Source organism: Bombina bombina, chromosome 1, assembly GCF_027579735.1.
Source record: "Bombina bombina isolate aBomBom1 chromosome 1, aBomBom1.pri, whole genome shotgun sequence".
NCBI classification, from domain to species: Eukaryota; Metazoa; Chordata; class Amphibia; order Anura; family Bombinatoridae; genus Bombina; species Bombina bombina.
In genome coordinates, this window is record NC_069499.1 from 564,348,742 (window position 1) to 564,373,272 (window position 24,531).

The 24,531-nt window shown below is 43.1% G+C and overlaps 1 protein-coding gene across 1 annotated transcript in view; it reads right to left on the reverse strand.

The window, feature by feature from the left end:
* Window positions 1-24,531, reverse strand: part of PTTG1IP (PTTG1 interacting protein) — a 193,987-nt gene that overhangs the window by 64,157 nt on the left and 105,299 nt on the right. The gene's annotated exons all lie outside the window — the stretch shown is intronic.

Below are 24,531 nucleotides of genomic sequence, written 5' to 3' on the forward strand. Positions count from 1 at the left end.
TTAAGATACTTTTTTTATTATTATTTGAGTTTCATGTCCCTTTAATAAAATGCAGCCATGCCAAAATGCCAGGTTAAAGGGACAGTCAACACCAGAATTTTTGTTGTTTAAAAAAAAATTATTACCCATTCCCCAGTTTCGCATAACCAACACAGTTATAATACACTTTTTGCCTCTGTGATTACTTTGTATCTAAGCCTCTGCAAACTGCCTGCTTTTCTAAGTTCTTTTGACAGACTTGCATTTTAGCCAATCATTGCATTCTACTAACAATGTTATTATCTATATGGCACACAAACTAATGACCTCTAGCAATGAAAACCTATCAAATGCATTCAGATAAGAGGCAGCCTTCAAGGTATTAGAAATTAGCATATAAGCCTACCTAAGTTTAGCTTTCAACTAAGAATAGCAAGAGAACAACGCTAATTTGATGATAAAAGTCAATTGAAAAGTTGTTTAAAGGGCACCCAGAACCTTTGTAAATATTCTTGGAGCTGTCGCCAGAATAAAAATGGTAGAGCAACAAACTGAAAATGCTTGTCCAGAAATGCAAACATCAGAAACTGATAATGTTCTGTGTGAATTGGATCATGAAGGTAAGTATCCTTTAAATCTACTGTGGACATAAACTTACCTTGCTGAACAAGACACAAAATAGTCCTGATCGTTTCCACTCTGAACAAAATTTGTAAGGATTTAATCTTTCAGAGCCCTTAGATCCAGAACTAGTCTGAAAGTACCTTCCTTCTTTGGAACAATAAAGAGATTAGAATAAAAATTCCATCCCCTGTTCCAGCAAAGGAACTGGAACAATCACTCCCAAATCTTCCAGATCTGAGACAGACTAAAGAAAAGCTTGAGCTTTTACAGAATTCCTTGGAACATTGGACAGAAAAAAAAAAAAAAAAAAAAAAAAAAAAAAACTCTGGGAGGCCTTGTTCTGAATCCTCTTCGATATCTCTGAGAAACAATATTCTGAACCCAAGGAACAGACAAACCAAGCCTCCTGTAAAAGGCTTAATCTGTTCCCTACCAGAACTTTTAGATTGAGGGGTGCACCTTCACAAAGTTTTGGAAGAAAGGAAAGATTTCTGTCCTTGCTTTGACTTTTTCCATTTAGCATTAGGTCTCCAGATCGAACCAGAGGAACCTTGCATTTGAGCAAAGGGGGATTTAGTTTTCTGTTCATTATTCTGACTAAAGGAACAAATGATTGGAAGATTTGGATTTCCCTTTAGACTTTTTGTCTTGAAGAAGAAAAGCCCTTTTAACTCCAGTAATTGTGGAAATAGTAGAATACAAATTAGAACCAAATAATCTAGATTTAGACACCATATTAGCAGACGAGGATTTAATCCACAAGGCCCTCCTGCCAGAATTGCCAACAACATCCAATTGACATTAAACTTCATAATATCAAAAGACAGCATCACAAATAAAAGAATTGTCAATCTGAAGCAAACCCAATAGATTTGCACCAACAGGGTCATCAGAATACTGCTCTGAAAGACTAGACAACCAGTAAGTAGAAGCAGCAGCTAATGTCAATAATAGAAATAGCTGGTTTAAGAATATAACCTGTAAAAAGGCCCTTCTATGAAAAGATTCTAGCTTTCTGTCTAAAGGGTCCTAAAAAGAAGTACCGTCTTCCAAAGGAATAGTAGTACGCTTAGCAAGAGTGAAAGCGGCCCCATCCACATTGTGAACTGTTTCCCATAAATCTAGGTTAGCAGCAGGAACAGGATATAACTTTTTAAACCTTGCAGATGGAGTAAAATACATACCTTGCTTAGATACTGTCAGAGACAGTATCAGGTACAGGGAAAACCTCAGGAAGATTAAAACAGTCCTAAAAACTGAATTTAAACAATTACAAGGTTTATCATCAGAAACTTTAGAATCTTTAACCTCTAAGATAACTAGGATCGCTTTTAAAAGAGAACGAACGAACATGTTCAACTTTAAATAAAAAAAAAAAGAGGAAATATCCGGTTCAACTTCAGATGAGGAATCTTCATCCCCAGAAGAAACCCTCTGAAGACATAAAAGTATCCCTGGTCTCAGAGCACATAGCACTTGTACAAGATAAAATCTGAACTGATCTTTTACACTTGTTTGAAGGCAGGAGAGCAGCTAATGCTTCAGAAACTGCAACCTTGATTAAAAAAATAATAATTAAAAAAAAAAAAATTATTGCAGGAGGCACTACCTCAACATTAACCTGTAATGAACAAAGAGAAGGTGCATTAGTACCCAAAGAAAAAGCATTAGTTTGGTCTGATTGCATTAACAAATTTAAACATGAGATACATAGATGAGCTGGAGAAGGCACTTCAGCTTTCTTACAATAAGCACACCTGATAATGGTAAAGGCGCTCAAGAAACTCAATTTCTTGTGTAGAATAAGGCACAGAATCCTGCTGCTCCATTATAGCATATAGTAAAAGCAAAAAACACGAATAAACCCCCTAAAAAAAGCTCGAGGAAATGGAAACCATTTACCCCCTTCTAAACAGCTTTAACAGGAACAACGAAAAGCTGAAAAAACTAAACAGGAAAAACAAACATTACAACCGAATGTGTGCCAAACTGCTGACAACTAAGGAGAATATGTGCAGCAAAAACCCAACGTGCGCATAGGAGAACGAATGTGCGCTAACCCAACGCGCAGGAAAAAAAAAACTATAGGAAGATTAAAAGGCCAGCTAACCCAATAGGCAAAAACCCGGCGTGCAGAAACTACACAGACTAAAAGGGACAAGGAATCAAACCATACCTAAAATACGTCCCTCTGACAAGCACTCTGTAGTCTGAGGGGAAACCGGGCCTCAATATAGACTTAAAAGGGACAGTCAACTAAAAAAAATGTATTGTTTAAAAAACAAAATTTATGCTTACCTGATAAATTTATTTCTCTTGTGGTGTATCCAGTCCACGGATTCATCCATTACTTGTGGGATAGTCTCCTTCCCAACAGGAAGCTGCAAGAGGATCACCCACAGCAGAGCTGTCTATATAGCTCCTCCCCTAACTGCCACCTCCCAGTCATTCGACCGAAGACAAGCAAGAGAAAGGAGAAACCATAGGGTGCAGTGGTGACTGTAGTTTAAAAATTAAAAAACACCTGCCTTAAAATGACAGGGCGGGCCGTGGACTGGATACACCACAAGAGAAATAAATTTATCAGGTAAGCATAAATTTTGTTTTCTCTTGTAAGGTGTATCCAGTCCACGGATTCATCCATTACTTGTGGGATACCAATACCAAAGCTATAGGACACGGATGAAGGGAGGGACAAGAAGGGATGGGACACGGATGAAGGGAGGGACAGGAGCTTAAACAGAAGGCACCACTGCCTGTAAGACCTTTCTCCCAAAAATAGCCTCCGAAGAAGCAAAAGTATCAAATTTGTAGAATTTAGAAAAAGTATGAAGCGAAGACCAAGTCGCCGCCTTACAAATCTGTTCAACAGAAGCCTCATTTTTAAAGGCCCATGTGGAAGCCACTGCTCTAGTGGAATGAGCTGTAATTCTTACAGGAGGCTGCTGGCCAGCAGTCTCATAAGCTAAGCGGATTATACTTCTTAACCAAAAAGAAAGAGAAGTTGCTGAAGCCTTTTGGCCTTTCCTCTGTCCAGAGTAGACAACAAACAATGCAGATGTTTGACAAAAATCTTTAGTAGCTTATAAATAAAACTTTAAAGCACGAACCACGTCAAGATTGTGTAACAGACGTTCCTTCTTTGAAGAAGGTTTAGGACACAGTGACGGAACAACAATCTCTTGATTGATATTCTTATTAGATACCACTTTAGGAATAAACCCAGGTTTGGTACGCAAAACAGAATTTATGTTTACCTGATAAATTACTTTCTCCAACGGTGTGTCCGGTCCACGGCGTCATCCTTACTTGTGGGATATTCTCCTCCCCAACAGGAAATGGCAAAGAGCCCAGCAAAGCTGGTCACATGATCCCTCCTAGGCTCCGCCTTCCCCAGTCATTCGACCGACGTAAAGGAGGAATATTTGCATAGGAGAAATCATATGGTACCGTGGTGACTGTAGTTAAAGAAAATAAATCATCAGACCTGATTAAAAAAACCAGGGCGGGCCGTGGACCGGACACACCGTTGGAGAAAGTAATTTATCAGGTAAACATAAATTCTGTTTTCTCCAACATAGGTGTGTCCGGTCCACGGCGTCATCCTTACTTGTGGGAACCAATACCAAAGCTTTAGGACACGGATGATGGGAGGGAGCAAATCAGGTCACCTAGATGGAAGGCACCACGGTTTGCAAAACCTTTCTCCCAAAAATAGCCTCAGAAGAAGCAAAAGTATCAAATTTGTAAAATTTGGTAAAAGTGCGCAGTGAAGACCAAGTCGCTGCCTTACATATCTGATCAACAGAAGCCTCGTTCTTAAAGGCCCATGTGGAAGCCACGGCCCTAGTGGAATGAGCTGTGATTCTTTCAGGAGGCTGCCGTCCGGCAGTCTCATAAGCCAATCTTATGATGCTTTTAAGCCAAAAAGATAGAGAGGTAGAAATTGCTTTTTGACCTCTCCTTTTACCAGAATAAACAACAAACAAGGAAGATGTTTGTCTGAAATCCTTTGTAGCATCTAAATAGAATTTTAGAGCACGGACAACGTCCAAATTGTGTAACAAACGTTCCTTCTATGAAACTGGATTCGGACACAAAGAAGGTACAACTATCTCCTGGTTAATATTTTTGTTGGAAACAACCTTCGGAAGAAAACCAGGCTCAGTACGTAAAAACCACCTTATCTGCATGGACCAGATAGGGCGGAGAACACTGCAGAGCAGATAACTCAGAAACTCTTCTAGCGGAAGAAATTGCAACCTAAAACAAAACTTTCCAAGATAATAACTTAATATCTATGGAATGTAAGGGTTCAAACGGAACCCCTTGAAGAACTGAAAGAACTAGATTAAGACTCCAGGGAAGAGTCAAAGGTCTGTAAACAGGCTTGATTCTAACCAGAGCCTGAACAAACGCTTAAACGTCTGGCACAGCTGCCAGCCTTTTGTGAAGTAAAACAGATAAAGCAGAGATCTGTCCCTTCAGAGAACTCGCAGAAAATCCTTTCTCCAAACCTTCTTGTAGAAAGGAAAGAATCTTAGGAATTTTTATCTTGTTCCATGGGAATCCTTTAGATTCACACCAACAGATATATTTTTTCCATATATTATGGTAAATTTTTCTAGTTACAGGCTTTCTAGCCTGAATAAGAGTATCTATTACAGAATCTGAAAACCCACGCTTTGATAAAATCAAGCGTTCAAACTCCAAGCAGTCAGTTGGAGGAAAACCAGATTCGGATGTTCGAATGGACCCTGAATAAGAAGGTCCTGTCTCAAAGGTAGCTTCCATGGTGGAGCCGATGACACATTCACCAGGTCTGCATACCAAGTCCTGCGTGGCCACACAGGAACTATCAAGGTCACCGAAGCCCTCTCCAGATTGATCCTGGCTACCAGCCTGGGAATGAGAGGAAACGGTGGGAATACATAAGCTAGGTTGAAGATCCAAGGTGCTACTATTGTATCCAATAGAGTCGCCTTGGGATCCCTGGATTTGGACCCGTAACAAGGGACCATGAAGTTCTGACGAGAGGCCATCAGAACTAAGTCTGGAATGCCCCATAATTGAGTTATTTGGGCAAAGATTTCCAGATGGAGTTCCCACTCCCCCGGATGCTCCTCCATCGCCAGGGAACTCCTTGTTACCCCCTGATGGTTGATATATGTAACAGTCGTCATGATGACTGATTGAAACCTTATGAATTTGGCCTTTGCTAGTCGAGGCCAAGCCTTGAGAGCATTGAATATCGCTCTCAGTTCCATTATGTTTATCGGGAGAAGAGAGTCTTCCCGAAACCATAGACCCTGAGTTTTCAGGGGTTCCCAGACCGCGCCCCAGCCCACCAGACTGGCGTCGGTCGTGACAATGACCTATTCTGGTCTGCGGAAGCTCATTCCCTGTGACAGGTTGTCCAGGGTCAGCCACCAACGGAGTGAATCTCTGGTTATTTGATCTACTTGTATCGTCGGAGACAAGTCTGTATAATCCCCATTCCACTGTCTGAGCATGCCCAGGTGCAATGGTCTTAGATTAATTCGTGCAAAAGGAACTATGTCCATTGCCGCAACCATCAACCCTATTACTTCCATGGACTGCGCTATGGAAGGAAGAAGAACAGAATGAAGTACCTGACAAGAGCTTAGAAGTTTTGATTTTCTGGCCTCTGTCAGAAAAAAACCTTCATTTCTAAGGAAACTATTATTGTTCCCAAGAAGGGAACTCTTGTTGACGGGGACAGAGAACTTTTTTCTATGTTCATTTTCCACCTGTGAGATCTGAGAAAGGCTAGGACAATGTCCGTATGAGCCCTTGCTTTTGACAGAGACGACACTTGAATCAGGATGTCGTCCAAGTAAGGTACTACTGCAATGCCCCTTGGTCTTAGCACCGCTAGAAGGGACCCTAGTACCCTTGTGAAAATCCTTGGAGCAGTGGCTAATCCGAATGGAAGTGCCACAGGTAATGCTTGTCCAGAAAGGCGAACCTTAGGAACCGAAAATGTTCCTTGTGGATAGGAATACGTAGGTACGCATCCTTTAAGTCCACCGTGGTCATGAATTGACCTTCCTGGATGGTAGGAAGGATCGTTCGAATGGTTTCCATTTTGAATGATGAAACCCTTAGAAACTTGTTTAGAATCTTGAGATCTAAAATAGGTCTGAATGTTCCCTCTTTTTTGGGAATTATGAACAGGTTGGAGTAAAAACCCATCCCTTGTTCTCCTAATGGAACAGGATGAATCACTCCCATGCTTAACAGGTCTTCTACACAGTGTAAGAATGCCTGTTCGAAGATAATTGAGACCCGTGGAACCTTCCCCTTGGGGGTAGTTCCCTGAATTCCAGGAGATAACCTTGAGAAACTATTTCTAGCGCCCAAGGATCCTGAACATCTCTTGCCCCAGCCTGAGCAAAGAGAGAAAGTCTGCCCCCCACCAGATCCTTCCCAGATCGGGGGCCAACACTTCATGCTGTTTTGGTAGCAGTGGTAGGTGACTTGGCCTGCTTACCCTTGTTCCAGCCTTGCATCGGCCTCCAGGCTGGCTTGGTTTGAGAAGTATTACCCTCTTGCTTAGAGGGTGTAAAGGCTAGTCCGTTTCTGCGAAAGGGACAAAAATTTGGCTTCTTTTTAGCCTTAAAAGACCTATCCAGAGGAAGGGCGTGGCCCTTTCCCCCAGTGATGTCTGAAATAATCTCTTTCAAGTCAGGGCCAAACAGTGTTTTACCCTTGAAAGGGATGTTAAGCAAAAGCGCTCTGCGCGCCACGATAGCAAACCCTGAATTATTCGCCGCTAATCTAGCTAATTGCAAAGCGGCATCTAAAATAAAAAAGAGTTAGCCAATTTAAGAGCTTGAACTCTGTACAAAACCTCCTCGTACGAAGATTCTTTATTGAGCGACTTTTCTAGTTCTTCGAACCAGAAACACGCAGCTGTAGTGACAGGAACAATGCATGAAATTGGATGTAGAAGGTAACCTTGCTGAACAAACATCTTTTTAAGCAAACCCTCTAACCTTTAATCCATAGGATCTTGAAAGCACAACTATCTTCTATAGGAATAGAAGTGCGTTTGTTTAGAGTAGAAACCGCCCCCTCGACCTTGGGGACTGTATGCTATAAGTCCTTTCTGGGGTCGACTATAGGAACTAATTTCTTAAATATAGGGGGAGGACAAAAGGTATGCCGGGCCTTTCCCACTCCTTATTTACTATGTCCGCCACCCGCTTGGGTATAGGAAAAACATCGGGGGGCACCGGAACCTCTAGGAACTTGTCCATCTTACCTAATTTCTCTGGAATGACCAAATTGTCACAATCATCCAGAGTAGATAATACCTCCTTAAGTAGTGCATGGAGATGTTGAAATTTAAATTTAAAAGTTACAATATCAGGTTCTGCTTGTTGAGAAATTTTCCCTGAATCTGAAATTTCTCCCTCAGACAAGACCTCCCTCCTGGCCCCTTCAGATAGGTGTGAGGGTATGTCAGAACAGATATCATCAGCGTCCTCTTGCTCTTCAGTGTTTAAAACAGAGCAATCACGCTTTCTCTGATAAGTAGGCATTTTGGAAAAAAATGCATGCAATAGAATTATCCATTACAGCCATTAATTGTTGTATGGTAATAAGTATTGGCGCACTAGATGTACTAGGGGCCTCTTGTGTGGGCAAAACTGGTGTAGACACAGAAGGGGATGATGCAGTACCATGCTTACTCCCCTCATTAGAGGAATCATCTTGGGCAATATCATATCTATGGCATTATTATCCCTACTTTGTTTGGACATTATGACACAAATATATCACATATATTTAAATGGGGAGACACATTGGCTTTCATACATATAGAACATCGTTATCTGATGGTTCAGACATGTTAAACAGGCTTAAACTTGTCAACAAAGCACAAAAAACGTTTTACAATAAAACCGTTACTGTCCCTTTAAATTTCAAACTGAACACACTTTATTACTGAATATGTGAAAAAGTATGAAGGAATTGTTCAAATTTCACCAAAATTTCACCACAGTAACTTAAAGCCTTAAAAGTATTGCAAACCAAATTTGAAAGCTTTAACCCTTAAAATAACGGAACCGGAGCCGTTTTTACATTTAACCCCTATACAGTCCCAGGTATCTGCTTTGCTGAGACCCAACCAAGCCCAGAGGGGAATACGATACCAAATGATGCCTTCTATAAGCTTTTTCAGTGGTTCTTAGCTCCTCACACATGCATCTGCATGCCATGCTTTCCAAAAACAACTGCGCATTAGAGGCGCGAAAATGAGGCTCTGTCTATGACTAGAAAAGGCCCCCAGTGAAAAAGGTGTCCAATACAGTGCCTGCCGTTTTTATTAAAACAATCCCCAAGATTTACAACTATTAAAAGTAATAATCTGCCAAATATACTTAGTAAAGTAATCGTTTTAGCCCAGAAAAATGTCTACCAGTTTTTTAAGCCCTAATGAAGCCCTTTATTCTTTTACTTAAACTAAGAAAATGGCTTACCGGTTCCCATAGGGAAAATGACAGCTTCCAGCATTACCGAGTCTTGTTAGAAATGTGTCATACCTCAAGCAGAAAAAGTCTGCTCACTGTTTCCCCCAACTGAAGTTAATTCCTCTCAACAGTCCTGTGTGGAAACAGCCATCGATTTTAGTAACGGTTGCTAAAATCATTTTCCTCTTACAAACAGAAATCTTCATCTCTTTCCTGTTTCAGAGTAAATAGTACATACCAGCACTATTTTAAAATAACAAACTCTTGATTGAAGAATAAAAACTACATTTAAGCACCAAAAAACTCTAAGCCATCTCCGTGGAGATGTTGCCTGTACAACGGCAAAGAGAATGACTGGGGAAGGCGGAGCCTAGGAGGGATCATGTGACCAGCTTTGCTGGGCTCTTTGCCATTTCCTGTTGGGGAGGAGAATATCCCACAAGTAAGGATGACGCCGTGGACCGGACACACCTATGTTGGAGAAAACTACCTTATCTGCATGGAAGATCAGATAAGGGGAATCACACTGCAAGGCAGATAACTCTGAAACTCTTCGAGCCGAAGAGATAGCTACCAAGAACAGAACTTTCCAAGATAAAAGCTTGATATCTATGGAATGCAGAGGTTCAAACGGAACCCCTTGAAGAACTTTAAGAACTAAATTTAAACTCCATGGCGGAGCAACAGGTTTAAACACAGGCTTGATTCTAACTAAAGCCTGACAAAACGCCTGAACGTCTGGAACATCCGCCAGACGCTTGTGCAAAAGAATAGACAGAGCAGAAATCTGTCCCTTTAAGGAACTAGCTGACAATCCCTTCTCTAATCCTTCTTGGAGAAAAGACAATATCCTGGGAATCCTGACTTTACTCCATGAGTAACCCTTGGATTCACACCAATGAAGATATTTACACCATATCTTATGATAGATTTTCCTGGTGACAGGCTTTCGAGCCTGAATTAAGGTATCAATGACCGACTCGGAAAAACCACGTTTTGACAAAATCAAGCGTTCAATCTCCAAGCAGTCAGACGCAGAGAAATTAGATTTGGATGTTTGAAGGGACCTTGGAGTAGAAGGTCCTGCCTCAGCGGCAGAGTCCAAGGTGGAAAGGATGACATGTCCACCAGATCTGCGTACCAAGTCCTGCGTGGCCACGCAGGAGCTATCATAATCACGAAGCTCTCTCCTACTTGATCTTGGCAATCAGACGAGGGAGCAGAGGAAACGGTGGAAACACATAAGCCAGGTTGAAAGACCAAGGCGCTGCTCGAGCATCTATCAGCGTTGCCTTGGGATCCCTGGACCTGAACCCGTAACAAGGAAGCTTGGTGTTCTGACGAGACGCCATGAGATCCAGTTCTGGTTTGCCCCGAAGTTGAATCAACTGTGCAAACACCTCCGGATGGAGTTCCCACTCCCCCGGATGAAAAGTCTGTCGACTTAGAAAATCCGCCTCCCAGTTTTCTACACCTAGGATATGGATAGCTGATAGATGGCAAGAGTGAACCTCTGCCCATAGAATTATTTTTGAAACCTCCAACATTGCTAGGGAACTCCTTGTTCCCCCTTGATGGTTGATGTAAGCTACAGTCGTGATGTTGTCCGACTGAAATCTGATGAACCTAACCGCAGCTAGCTGAGGCCAAGCCTGAAGTGCATTGAATATCGCTCTTAGTTCCAGAATGTTTATCGGAAGGAGTGTCTCCTCCTGAGTCCACAAGCCCTGAGCCTTCAGGGAGTTCCAGACTGCACCCCAGAAGGCTGGCATCTGTCGTTACTATTGTCCAATCTGGCCTGCGGAAGGTCATACCCTTGGAAAGATGGACCCGAGATAACCACCAGAGAAGAGAATCCCTGGTCTCTTGATCCAGATTTAGTAGAGGGGACAAATCTGTGTAATCCCCATTCCACTGACTGAGCATGCAGAGTTGCAGCGGTCTGAGATGTAGGCGGGCAAACGGCACTATGTCCATTGCCGCTACCATTAAGCCGATTACTTCCATACACTGAGCCACTGAAGGGCGAGAAGTAGAATAAAGAACACGGCAGGAATTTAGAAGTTTTGACAACCTGGCCTCTGTCAGGTAAATCTTCATTTCTACAGAATCTATCAGAGTTCCTAGGAAGGAAACTCTTGTGAGAGGGGATAGAGAACTTTTTTCTTCGTTCACTTTCCACCCATGCGACCTCAGAAATGCCAGACCAAAGTCCGTGTGAGATCTGGCAACTTGAAAAGTCGACGCCTGTATCAGAATATCGTCTGAGTAAGGGGCTACTGCTATAGCCCGATGCCTTAGGACCGCTAGAAGCAACCCTAGAACCTTTGTAAAAGATTCTTGTTCCCGTGGCCAACCCGAAGGGAAGAGCCACAAAATGGTAGTGCCTGTATTGACCCTCCTGGATCATAGGAAGGATGGTTCGAATAGTCTCCATCTTAAAAGATGGGACTCTGAGAAACTTGTTTAAGATCTTGAGATCTAAGATTGGTCTGAATGCTCCCTCCTTCTTGGGAACAACAAACAGATTTGAATAAAAGCCCTGTCCCTGTTCCTCCTGCGGAACTGGGTGGATCACTCCCATAACTAGGAGGTCTTGAACACAATGTAAGAATGCTTCTCTCTTTATCTGGTTTCCAGATAAAAGTGAGAAATGAAATCTCCCTTTTGGGGGAGAGGTTTTGAATTCCAGAAGATAACCCTTGGACACAATTTCCAATGCCCAGGGATCCTGGATATCTCTTGCCCAAGCCTGGGCGAATAGAGAGAGTCTGCCCCCTACTAGATCCGTTTCCGGATCGGGGGCTGCTCCTTGATGCTGTCTTAGAGGCAGCAGCAGGCTTCTTGGCCTGTTTCCCCTTGTTCCAAGCCTGGTTAGGTCTCCAGACCGGCTTAGACTGGGCAAAAGTTCCCTCTTGTTTTGTGTTAGAGGAAGTTGAAGCTGCGCCACTCTTGAAGTTTCGAAAGGGCTGAAAACTAGACTGTTTGGTCCTTAATTTGTTGGACCTGTCTTGAGGAAGGGCGTGACCTTTTCCTCCAGTGATGTCAGAAATTATCTCCTTCAGTCCAGGCCCGAATAGGATCTGTCCTTTGAAGGGAATGTTGAGAAGTTTAAACTTTGAAGTCACGTCAGCTGACCAGGATTTAAGCCATAGCGCCCTACACGCCTGAATAGCAAAACCTGAATTTTTAGCCGTTAGCTTGGTTAAATGAACAACGGCGTCAGAAACACATTAATTGGCTAGCTTAAGGGCCCTAAGCTTGTCAATAATATCTTCCAACGGGGTTTCAACCTGTAGAGCCTCTTCTAGGGACTCAAACCAGAAAGCCGCGGCAGCAGTGACTGGGGCAATGCATGCAAGAGGCTGGAGAATAAAACCTTGTTGAATAAAAGTTTTCTTAAGGTAACCCTCTAATTTTTTATCCATTGGATCTAGAAAAGCACAACTGTCCTCGACAGGGATAGTGGTACGCTTAGCTAGAGTAGAAACTGCTCCCTCCACCTTAGGGACCGTCTGCCAAAAGTCCCGTGTAGCGGCGTCTATAGGAATCATCTTTTTAAAAACAGGAGGGGGAGAGAATGGTACACCTGGTCTATCCCATTCCTTAGTAATAATTTCAGAAAACCTTTTAGGGATTGGAAAAACATCAGTGTAAGTAGGTACTGCATAGTATTTATCCAATCTACATCATTTCTCTGGGACTACAATAGTGTCACAGTCGTCCAGAGTTGCTAAAACCTCCCTGAGCAATACGCGGAGGAGTTCAAGCTTAAATTTAAATGTAGACATATCAGAAATAGATTGAAGTATCTTCCCTGAATCAGAAAAATCACCCACAGATTGAAGCTTCCCTGCTTCAGCTTCATTATATTGTGAGGGTGTATCAGAGATAGCTACTAAAGCGTCAGAGAGCTCTGTATTTATTCTAGTCCCAGAGCTGTCTCGCTTTCCTTGTAATCCTGGCAGTTTAGATAATACCTCTGTAAGGGTATGATTCATAACTGCCGCCATGTCTTGCAAGGTATACGCAATGGGCGCGCTAGATGTACTTGGGGTCCCCTGAGCAGGATTTATAGGATCTGACACGTGGGGAGAGTTAGACGGCATAACTTACTCCTTGTCAATTTCTTCTGGTGATAATTTTTTTAAAGCCAGAATATGGTCTTTGTAATCTATAGTAAAATCAGTGCATTTGGTACACATTCTAAGAGGGGGTTCCACAATGGCTTCCAAACATAATGAACAATGAGTTTCCTCTATGTCAGACATGTTTAAACAGACTAGTAATGAGACCAGCAAGCTTGGAAAACACTTTAATAACTGAACAAGCAAAAAAACATAATTTATGCTTACCTGATAAATTTATTTCTCTTGTAGTGTATCCAGTCCACGGATCATCCATTACTTATGGGATATTCTCCTTCCCAACAGGAAGTTGCAAGAGGATCACCCACAGCAGAGCTGCTATGTAGCTCCTCCCCTCACTGCCATATCCAGTCATTCGACCGAAACAAGCCGAGAAAGGAGAAACCATAGGGTGCAGTGGTGACTGTAGTTTAATTAAAATTTAGACCTGCCTTAAAAGGACAGGGCGGGCCGTGGACTGGATACACTACAAGAGAAATAAATTTATCAGGTAACATAAATTATGTTTTCTCTTGTTAAGTGTATCCAGTCCACAGATCATCCATTACTTATGGGATACCAATACCAAAGCTAAAGTACACGGATGATGGGAGGGACAAGGCAGGAACCACTGCCTGTAGAACCTTTCTCCCAAAAACAGCCTCCGAAGAAGCAAAAGTATCAAATTTGTAAAATTTGGAAAAGGTATGAAGCGAAGACCGAAGCGAAGACCAAGTCGCAGCCTTGCAAATCTGTTCAACAGAAGCCTCATTTTTAAAGGCCCAGGTGGAAGCCACAGCCCTAGTAGAATGAGCTGTAATCCTTTCAGGGGGCTGCTGTCCAGCAGTCTCATAGGCTAAGCGTATTATACTCCGAAGCCAAAAAGAAAGAGAGGTTGCCGAGGCCTTTTGACCTCTCCTCTGTCCAGAGTAAACAACAAACAGGTTAGATGTTTGACGAAAATCTTTAGTAGCTTGTAAGTAAAACTTCAAGGCACGGACTACGTCTAGATTATGCAAAAGACGTTCCTTCTTTGAAGAAGGATTAGGACATAATGATGGAACAACAATCTCTTGATTGATATTCTCGTTAGAAACCACCTTGGGTAAAAACCCAGGTTTTTTTACGCAGAACTACTTTATCTGAATGAAAGATCAGATAAGGAGAATCACAATGTAAGGCAGATAACTCAGAGACTCTCCGAGCCGAGGAAAACAGAATTTATGCTTACCTGATAAATTACTTTCTCCAACGGTGTGTCCGGTCCACGGCGTCATCCTTACTTGTGGGATATTCTCTTCCCCAACAGGAAATGGCAAAGAGTCCCAGCAAAGCTGGTCACATGATCCCTCCTAGGCTCCGCCCACCCCAGTCATTCGACCGACGGACAGGAGGAAATATATATAGGAGAAACCATATGGTACCGTGGTGACTGTAGTTAGAGAAAATAATTCAGACCTGATTAAAAAACCAGGGCGGGCCGTGGACCGGACACACCGTTGGAGAAAGTAATTTATCAGGTAAGCATAAATTCTGTTTTCTCCAACATTGGTGTGTCCGGTCCACGGCGTCATCCTTACTTGTGGGAACCAATACCAAAGCTTTAGGACACGGATGAAGGGAGGGAGCAAATCAGGTCACCTAAACGGAAGGCACCACAGCTTGCAAAACCTTTCTCCCAAAAATAGCCTCCGAAGAAGCAAAAGTATCAAATTTGTAAAATTTGGCAAAAGTGTGCAGTGAAGACCAAGTCGCTGCCTTACATATCTGGTCAACAGAAGCCTCGTTCTTGAAGGCCCATGTGGAAGCCACAGCCCTAGTGGAGTGAGCTGTAATTTTTTCAGGAGGTTGCCGTCCGGCAGTCTCATAAGCCAATCGGATAATACTTTTAAGCCAAAAGGAAAGAGAGGTAGAAGTCGCTTTTTGACCTCTCCTTTTACCAGAATAAACAACAAACAAGGAAGATGTTTGTCTGAAATCTTTAGTAGCCTCTAAATAGAACTTTAGAGCACGGACAACGTCCAAATTGTGTAACAAACGTTCCTTCTTTGAAACTGGATTCGGACACAAAGAAGGTACAACTATCTCCTGGTTAATATTTTTGTTAGAAACAACCTTAGGAAGAAAACCAGGCTTAGTACGCAAAACCACCTTATCTGCATGGAACACCAGATAGGGCGGAGAACACTGCAGAGCAGATAACTCTGAAACTCTTCTAGCAGAAGAAATTGCAACTAAAAACAAAACTTTCCAAGATAGTAACTTAATATCTATGGAATGTAAAGGTTCAAACGGAACCCCTTGAAGAACTGAAAGAACAAGTTTTAGACTCCAGGGAGGAGTCAAAGGTCTGTAAACAGGCTTGATCCTAACCAGAGCCTGAACAAAAGCTTGAACCTCTGGCACAGCTGCCAGTCTTTTGTGTAGTAAGACAGATAAAGCAGAGATCTGTCCCTTTAGAGAACTTGCAGATAATCCTTTCTCCAAACCTTCTTGTAGAAAGGAAAGAATCTTAGGAATTTTTATCTTATTCCATGGGAATCCTTTGGATTCACACCAACAGATATATTTTTTCCATATTTTATGGTAAATTTTTCTAGTCACAGGTTTTCTGGCTGAACCAGAGTATCTATAACAGAATCTGAAAACCCACGCTTTGATAACAAGAAGGTCCTGTCTCAAAGGTAGCTTCCATGGTGGAGCCGATGACATATTCACCAGGTCTGCATACCAAGTCCTGCGTGGCCACGCAGGAGCTATCAAGATCACCGAGGCCCTCTCCTGATTGATCTTGGCTACCAGCCTAGGAATGAGAGGAAACGGTGGGAATACATAAGCTAGGTTGAAGGTCCAAGGTGCTACTAGTGCATCTACTAGAGTCGCCTTGGGATCCCTGGATCTGGACCCGTAGCAAGGAACCTTGAAGTTCTGACGAGACGCCATCAGATCCATGTCTGGAATGCCCCATAATTGAGTTATTTGGGCAAAGATTTCCGGATGGAGTTCCCACTCCCCCGGATGGAATGTCTGACGACTCAGAAAAACAGAATTTATGCTTACCTGATAAATTACTTTCTCCAACGGTGTGTCCGGTCCACGGCGTCATCCTTACTTGTGGGATATTCTCTTCCCCAACAGGAAATGGCAAAGAGCCCAGCAAAGCTGGTCATATGATCCCTCCTAGGCTCCGCCTACCCCAGTCATTCGACCGACGTACAGGAGGAAATATGCATAGGAGAAACCACATGATACCGTGGTGACTGTAGTTAGAGAAAATAATTCATCAGACCTGATTAAAAAAACCAGGGCGGGCCGTGGACCGGACACACCGTTGGAGAAAGTAATTTATCAGGTAAGCATAAATTCTGTTTTCTCCAACATAGGTGTGTCCGGTCCACGGCGTCATCCTTACTTGTGGGAACCAATACCAAAGCTTTAGGACACGGATGAAGGGAGGGAGCAAATCAGGTCACCTAAATGGAAGGCACCACGGCTTGCAAAACCTCTCCCAAAAATAGCCTCTGAAGAAGCAAAAGTATCAAATTTGTAAAATTTAGCAAAAGTGTGCAGTGAAGACCACGTCGCTGCCTTACATATCTGGTCAACAGAAGCCTCGTTCTTGAAGGCCCATGTGGAAGCCACAGCCCTAGTGGAGTGAGCTGTGATTCTTTCAGGAGGCTGCCGTCCGGCAGTCTCATAAGCTAAACGGATAATGCTTTTAAGCCAAAAAGAAAGAGAGGTAGAAGTTGCTTTTTGACCTCTCCTTTTACCAGAATAAACAACAAACAAAGAAGAAGTTTGTCTGAAATCTTTAGTGGCCTCTAAATAGAATTTTAGAGCACGGACTACGTCCAAATTGTGTAACAAACGTTCCTTCTTTGAAACTGGATTCGGGCACAAAGAAGGTACAACTATCTCCTGGTTAATATTCTTGTTGGAAACAACTTTCGGAAGAAAACCAGGCTTAGTACGCAAAACCACCTTATCTGCATGGAACACCAGATAGGGCGGAGAACACTGCAGAGCAGATAACTCAGAAACTCTTCTAGCAGAAGAAATTGCAACCAAAAACAAAACTTTCCAAGATAATAACTTAATATCTACGGAATGTAAGGGTTCAAACGGAACCCCTTGAAGAACTGAAAGAACTAGATTAAGACTCCAGGGAGGAGTCAAAGGTCTGTAAACAGGCTTGATTCTAACCAGAGCCTGAACAAACGCTTAAACGTCTGGCACAGCTGCCAGCCTTTTGTGAAGTAAAACAGATAACGCAGAAATCTGTCCCTTCAGAGAACTTGCAGATAATCCCTTCTCCAAACCCTCTTGTAGAAAGGATAAAATCCTAGGAATTTTTATCTTGTTCCATGGGAATCCTTTAGATTCACACCAATAGATATATTTTTTCCATATCTTATGATAAATTTTTCTAGTTACAGGCTTTCTAGCCTGAATCAGAGTATCTATTACAGAATCTGAAAACCCACGCTTTGATAAAATCAAGCGTTCAATCTCCAAGCAGTCAGTTGGAGAGAAACCAGATTCGGATGTTCGAATGGACCTTGAACAAGAAGGTCCTGTCTCAAAGGTAGCTTCCATGGTGGAGCCGATGACATATTCACCAGGTCTGCATACCAAGTCCTGCGTGGCCACGCAGGAGCTATCAAGATCACCGAAGCCCTCTCCTGGTTGATCCTGGCTACCAGCCTGGGAATGAGAGGAAACGGTGGGAAAACATAAGCTAGGTTGAAGGTCCAAGGTGCTACTAGTGCATCTACTAGAGTCGCCTTGGGATCCCTGGATCTGGACCCGTAACAAGGAACCTTGAAGTTCTGACGAGACACCATCAGATCCATGTCTGGAATGCCCCATAATTGAGTTATTTGGGCAAAGATTTCCGGGTGGAGTTCCCACTCCCCCGGATGGAATGTCTGACGACTCAGAAAATCTGCTTCCCAATTTTCCACCCCTGGGATGTGGATTGCAGACAAGTGGCAGGAGTGATCCTCCGCCCATTGAATTATCTTGGTCACTTCCTCCATCGCCAGGGAACTCCTTGTTCCCCCCTGATGGTTGATATATGCAACTGTCGTCATGTTGTCTGATTGAAACCTTATGAATTTGGCCTTTGCTAGATGAGGCCAAGCTTTGAGAGCATTGAATATCGCTCTCAGTTCCAGAATGTTTATCGGGAGAAGAGATTCTTCCCGAGACCATAGACCCTGAGCTTTCAGGGGTTCCCAGACCGCGCCCCAGCCCACCAGACTGGCGTCGGTCGTGACAATGACCCACTCTGGTCTGCGGAAGCTCATTCCCTGTGACAGGTTGTCCAGGTTTAGCCACCAACGGAGTGAATCTCTGGTCCTTTGATCTACTTGAATCGTCGGAGACAAGTCTGTATAATCCCCATTCCACTGTCTGAGCATGCACAGTTGTAATGGTCTTAGATGAATTCGTGCAAAAGGAACTATGTCCATTGCTGCAACCATCAATCCTATTACTTCCATGCACTGCGCTATGGAAGGACGAAGAACAGAATGAAGAACTTGACAAGAGCTTAGAAGTTTTGATTTTCTGACCTCTGTCAGAAAAATTCTCATTTCTAAGGAGTCTATTATTGTTCCCAAGAAGGGAACTCTTGTTGACGGGGAAAGAGAACTTTTTTCTATGTTTACTTTCCATCCGTGATATCTGAGAAAGGCTAGGACGATGTCCGTATGAGCCTTTGCTTTTCACAGAGACGACGCTTGAATCAGGATGTCGTCCAAGTACGGTACTACTGCAATGCCCCTTGGTCTTAGAACCGCTAGAAGGGACCCTAGTACCTTTGTGAAAATTCTCGGAGCAGTGGCTAATCCGAAAGGAAGTGCCACAAACTGGTAATGCTTGTCCAGAAAAGCAAACCTTAGGAACTGATGATGTTCCTTGTGGATAGGAATATGGAGGTACGCATCCTTTAAATCCACCGTGGTCATAAATTGACCTTCCTGGATGGTAGGAAGGATAGTTCGAATGGTTTCCATTTTGAACGATGGAACCCTGAGAAATTTGTTTAGGATCTTGAGATCTAGAATTGGTCTGAACGTTCCCTCTTTTTTGGGAACTATGAACAGGTTGGAGTAAAATCCCATCCCTTGTTCTCTTATTGGAACTGGATGAATTACTCCCATCCTTAACAGGTCTTCTACACAATGTAAGAATGCCTGTCTTTTTATTTGGTTTGAAGATAATTGAGACCTGTGGAACCTTCCCCTTGGGGGTAGTTCCTTGAATTCCAGGAGATAACCTTGAGAAACTATTTCTAGTGCCCAAGGATCCTGAACATCTCTTGCCCAGGCCTGAGCAAAGAGAGAAAGTCTGCCCCCCACCAGATCCGGTCCCGGATCGGGGGCCATCCCTTCATGCTGTTTTGGTAGCAGTGGCAGGCTTCTTGGCCTGCTTACCCTTGTTCCAGCCTTGCATCGGTCTCCAGGCTGGTTTGGGTTGAGAAGTATTACCCTCTTGCTTAGAGGATGTAGAAGTAGAGGCTGGTCCGTTTCTGCGAAAGGGACGAAAATTAGGCTTATTTCTAGCCTTAAAAGACCTATCCTGAGGAAGGGCGTGGCCCTTTCCTCCGGTGATGTCTGAAATAATCTCTTTCAAATCAGGACCAAACAGTGTTTTGCCCTTGAAAGGGATGTTAAGCAATTTTGTCTTGGAAGACACATCCACCACGATAGCAAACCCTGAATTTTTCGCCGCTAATCTCGCTAATTGCAAAGCGGCATCTAGAATAAAAGAGTTCGCCAATTTAAGTGCATGAACTCTGTCCATAATCTCCTCATACGAAGATTCCTTATCGAGCGACTTTTCTAGTTCTTCGAACCAGAAACACGCTGCCGTAGTGACAGGAACAATGCATGAAATTGGTTGAAGAAGGTAACCTTGCTGAACAAACATTCTTTTAAGCAAACCCTCTAATTTTTTATCCATAGGATCTTTAAAAGCACAACTATCTTCTATGGGAATAGTAGTGCGTTTGTTTAGAGTAGAGACCGCCCCCTTGACCTTAGGGACTGTCTGCCATAAGTCCTTTCTGGGGTCGACTATAGGAAATAATTTCTTAAATATAGGGGGAGGCACAAAAAGGTATGCCGGGCCTTTCCCATTCCTTGTTTACTATGTCCGCCACCCGCTTGGGTATAGGAAAAACATCGGGGGGCACCGGAACCTCTAGGAACTTGTCCATCTTACATAATTTCTCTGGAATGACCAAATTGTCACAATCATCCAGAGTAGATAATACCTCCTTAAGCAGTGCGCGGAGATGTTCTAATTTAAATTTAAATGTTACAACATCAGGTTCAGCTTGTTGAGAAATTTTCCCTGAATCTGAAATTTCTCCCTCAGACAAAACCTCCCTCCTGGCCCCTTCAGATTGGTGTGAGGGTATGTCAGAAGCGTTATCATCAGCGTCCTCTTGCTCTTCAGTGTTTAAAACAGAGCAATCACGCTTTCTTTGATAAGTAGGCATTTTAGATAAAATATTTGCAATAGAATTATCCATAACAGCCGTTAATTGTTGCATAGTAATAAGTATTGGCGCACTAGATGTACTAGGGGCCTCCTGTGTGGGCAAAACTGGTGTAGACACAGAAGGGGGTGATGCAGTACCATGCTTACTCCCCTCATCTGAAGAATCATCTTGGGCACTATTATTATCTGTGGCATCATTGTCCCTACTTTGTTTGGACACCATGTCACAATTATCACATATATTTAAATGGGGAGACACATTGGCTTTCATACATATAGAACATCGTTTATCTGATGGTTCAGACATGTTAAACAGGCTTAAACTTGTCAACAAAGCACAAAAAACGTTTTAAAATAAAACCGTTACTGTCACTTTAAATTTTAAACAGAACACACTTTATTACTGAATATGCGAAAAAGTATGAAGCAATTGTTCAAAATTCACCAAAATTTCACCACAGTGTCTTAAAGCCTTAAAAGTATTGCACGCCAAATTTGAAAGCTTTAACCCTTAAAATAACGGAACCGGAGCCGTTTTTACATTTAACCCCTATACAGTCCCAGGAATCTGCTTTGCTGAGACCCAACCAAGCCCAGAGGGGAATAAGATACCAAATGACGCCTTCTATAAGCTTTTTCAGTGGATCTTAGCTCCTCACACATGCGTCTGCATGCCTGCCTTCCAAAAACAACTGCGCATTAGTGGCGCGAAAATGAGGCTCTGCCTATGACTAGAGAAGGCCCCCATCTGAAAAAGGTGTCCATACAGTGCCTGCCGTTTTTTAACAACAATCCCCAAGATTATAATAACTATAAAGCGCTATAATCTGTCAAATATGCTTAGCAAGTAATCGTTTTTGCCCAGAAAAATGTCTACCAGTTCTTTAAGCCCTTATAAAGCCTTTATTCTTATACTTAATCTAAGAAAATGGCTTACCGGTCCCCATAGGGAAAATGACAGCCTTCCAGCATTACCAAGTCGTGTTAGAAATGTGGCCATCATACCTCAGGCAGAAAAGTCTGCCAACTGCTTCCCCCAACTGAAGTTACTTCATCTCAACAGTCCTGTGTGGAAACAGCAATCGATTTTAGTAACGTTTGCTAAAATCATCTTCCTCTCACAAACAGAAATCTTCTTCTCTTTTCTGTTTCAGAGTAAATAGTACATACCAGCACTATTTTAAAATAACAAACACTTGATTGAAGAATAAAAACTACATTTAAACACCAAAAAAACTCTTAGCCATCTCCGTGGAGATGTTGCCTGTGCAACGGCAAAGAGAATGACTGGGGTAGGCGGAGCCTAGGAGGGATCATATGACCAGCTTTGCTGGGCTCTTTGCCATTTCCTGTTGGGGAAGAGAATATCCCACAAGTAAGGATGACGCCGTGGACCGGACACACCTATGTTGGAGAAATCCGCTTCCCAATTTTCCACTCCTGGGATGTGGATCGCAGACAAGTGGCAGGAGTGATCCTCCGCCCATTGAATTATTTTGGTCACTTCTTTCATCGCCAGGGAACTCTTTGTTCCCCCCTGATGATTGATATAAGCAACGGTCGTCATGTTGACTGATTGGAACCTTATGAATTTGGCCTTTGCTAGTTGAGGCCAAGCTCTGAGAGCATTGAACATCGCTCTCAGTTCCAGAATGTTTATCGGGAGAAGAGACTCTTCCCGAGACCATAGTCCCTGAGCTTTCAGGGATTCCCAGACCGCGCCCCAGCCCACTAGACTGGCGTCGGTCGTGACAATGACCCACTCTGGCCTGCGGAAGCTCATTCCCTGGGACAGATGGTCCAGGGTCAGCCACCAACGGAGTGAATCTCTGGTCTTTTGATCTACTTGAATCATTGGAGACAAGTCTGTATAATCCCCATTCCACTGTTTGAGCATGCACAGTTGTAATGGTCTTAGATGAATTCGTACAAAAGGAACTATGTCCATTGTTGCAACCATCACTCCTACTACTTCCATGCACTGCGCTATGGAAGGACGAGGAACGGAATGAAGCACTTGACAAGAGCTTAGAAGTTTTGATTTTCTGACCTCTGTCAGAAAAATCCTCATTTCTAAGGAATCTATTATTGTTCCCAAGAAGGGAACTCTTGTTGACGGGGACAGAGAACTTTTTTCTTTGTTCACCTTCCATCCGTGAGATCTGAGAAAGGCTAGGACGATGTCCGTATGAGCCTTTGCTTTTGACAGGGACGACGCTTGTATTAGAATGTCGTCCAAGTAAGGTACTACTGCAATGCCCCTTGGTCTTAGAACCGCTAGAAGGGACCCTAGCACCTTTGTGAAAATCCTTGGAGCAGTGGCTAATCCGAATGGGAGGGCCACAAACTGGTAATGTTTGTCCAGAAAAGCGAACCTTAGGAACTGATGAAGTTCTTTGTGGATAAGAATATGTAGGTACGCATCCTTTAGATCCACGGTAGTCATAAATTGACTTTCCTGGATGGTGGGTAGAATCGTTCGAATAGTTTCCATTTTGAACGATCGTACCCTGAGAAATTTGTTTAGGATCTTCAAATCCAAAATTGGTCTGAACGTTCCCTCTTTTTTGGGAACTACGAACAGATTGGAATAAAATCCCATTCCTTGTTCCTTTATTGGAACTGGGTGTATCACTCCCATCTTTAACAGGTCTTCTACACAATGTAAGAATGCCTGTCTCTTTATTTGGTTTGAGGATAAGTGAGACTTGTGGAACCTTCCCCTTGGGGGTAGTTCCTTGAATTCCAGGAGATAACCTTGAGAAACTATTTCTAGCGCCCAAGGATCCTGAACATCTCTTGCCCAAGCCTGAGCAAAGAGAGAGAGCCTGCCCCCCACCAGATCCGGTCCCGGATCGGGGGCTACTCCTTCATGCTGTTTTGTTAGCAGTGGCAGGCTTCTTGGCCTGCTTACCCTTGTTCCAGCCTTGCATTGGTTTCCAGGCTGGTTTGGGTTGTGAGGCATTACCTTCTTGCTTAGAGGATGCAGAATTAGAGGCTGGTCCGTTTCTGCGAAAGGGACGAAAATTAGGTTTATTTTTAGCCTTAAAAGACCTATCCTGTGGAAGGGCGTGGCCCTTTCCTCCAGTGATGTCTGAAATAATCTCTTTCAATTCTGGTCCAAATAAAGTTTTACCTTTGAAAGGGATGTTAAGCAATTTTGTCTTGGATGACACATCCGCTGACCAAGACTTTAGCAAAAACGCTCTGCGCGCCACGATAGCAAACCCTGAATTTTTCGCCGCTAATCTGGCTAATTGCAAAGCGGCATCTAAAATAAAAAAGAGTTAGCCAATTTAAGTGCGTGAACTCTGTCCATAACCTCCTCATATGGAGTTTCTCTACTGAGCGACTTTTCTAGTTCCTCGAACCAGAACCACGCTGCCGTAGTGACAGGAACAATGCATGAAATTGGTTGTAGAAGGTAGCCTTGCTGTACAAAAATCTTTTTAAGCAAACCTTCCAATTTTTTATCCATAGGATCTTTGAAAACACAACTATCTTCGATAGGAATAGTAGTGCGTTTGTTTAGAGTAGAAACTGCCCCCTCGACCTTGGGGACTGTCTGCCATAAGTCCTTTCTGGGGTCGACCATAGGAAATAATTTCTTAAATATAGGGGGGGGGGGGACAAAAGGTATGCCGGGCTTTTCCCACTCCTTATTTACTATGTCCGCCACCCGCTTGGGTATAGGAAAAGCGTCGGGGGGCACCGGAACCTCTAGGAACCTGTCCATCTTGCATAATTTCTCTGGAATGACCAAATTGTCACAATCATCCAGAGTAGAT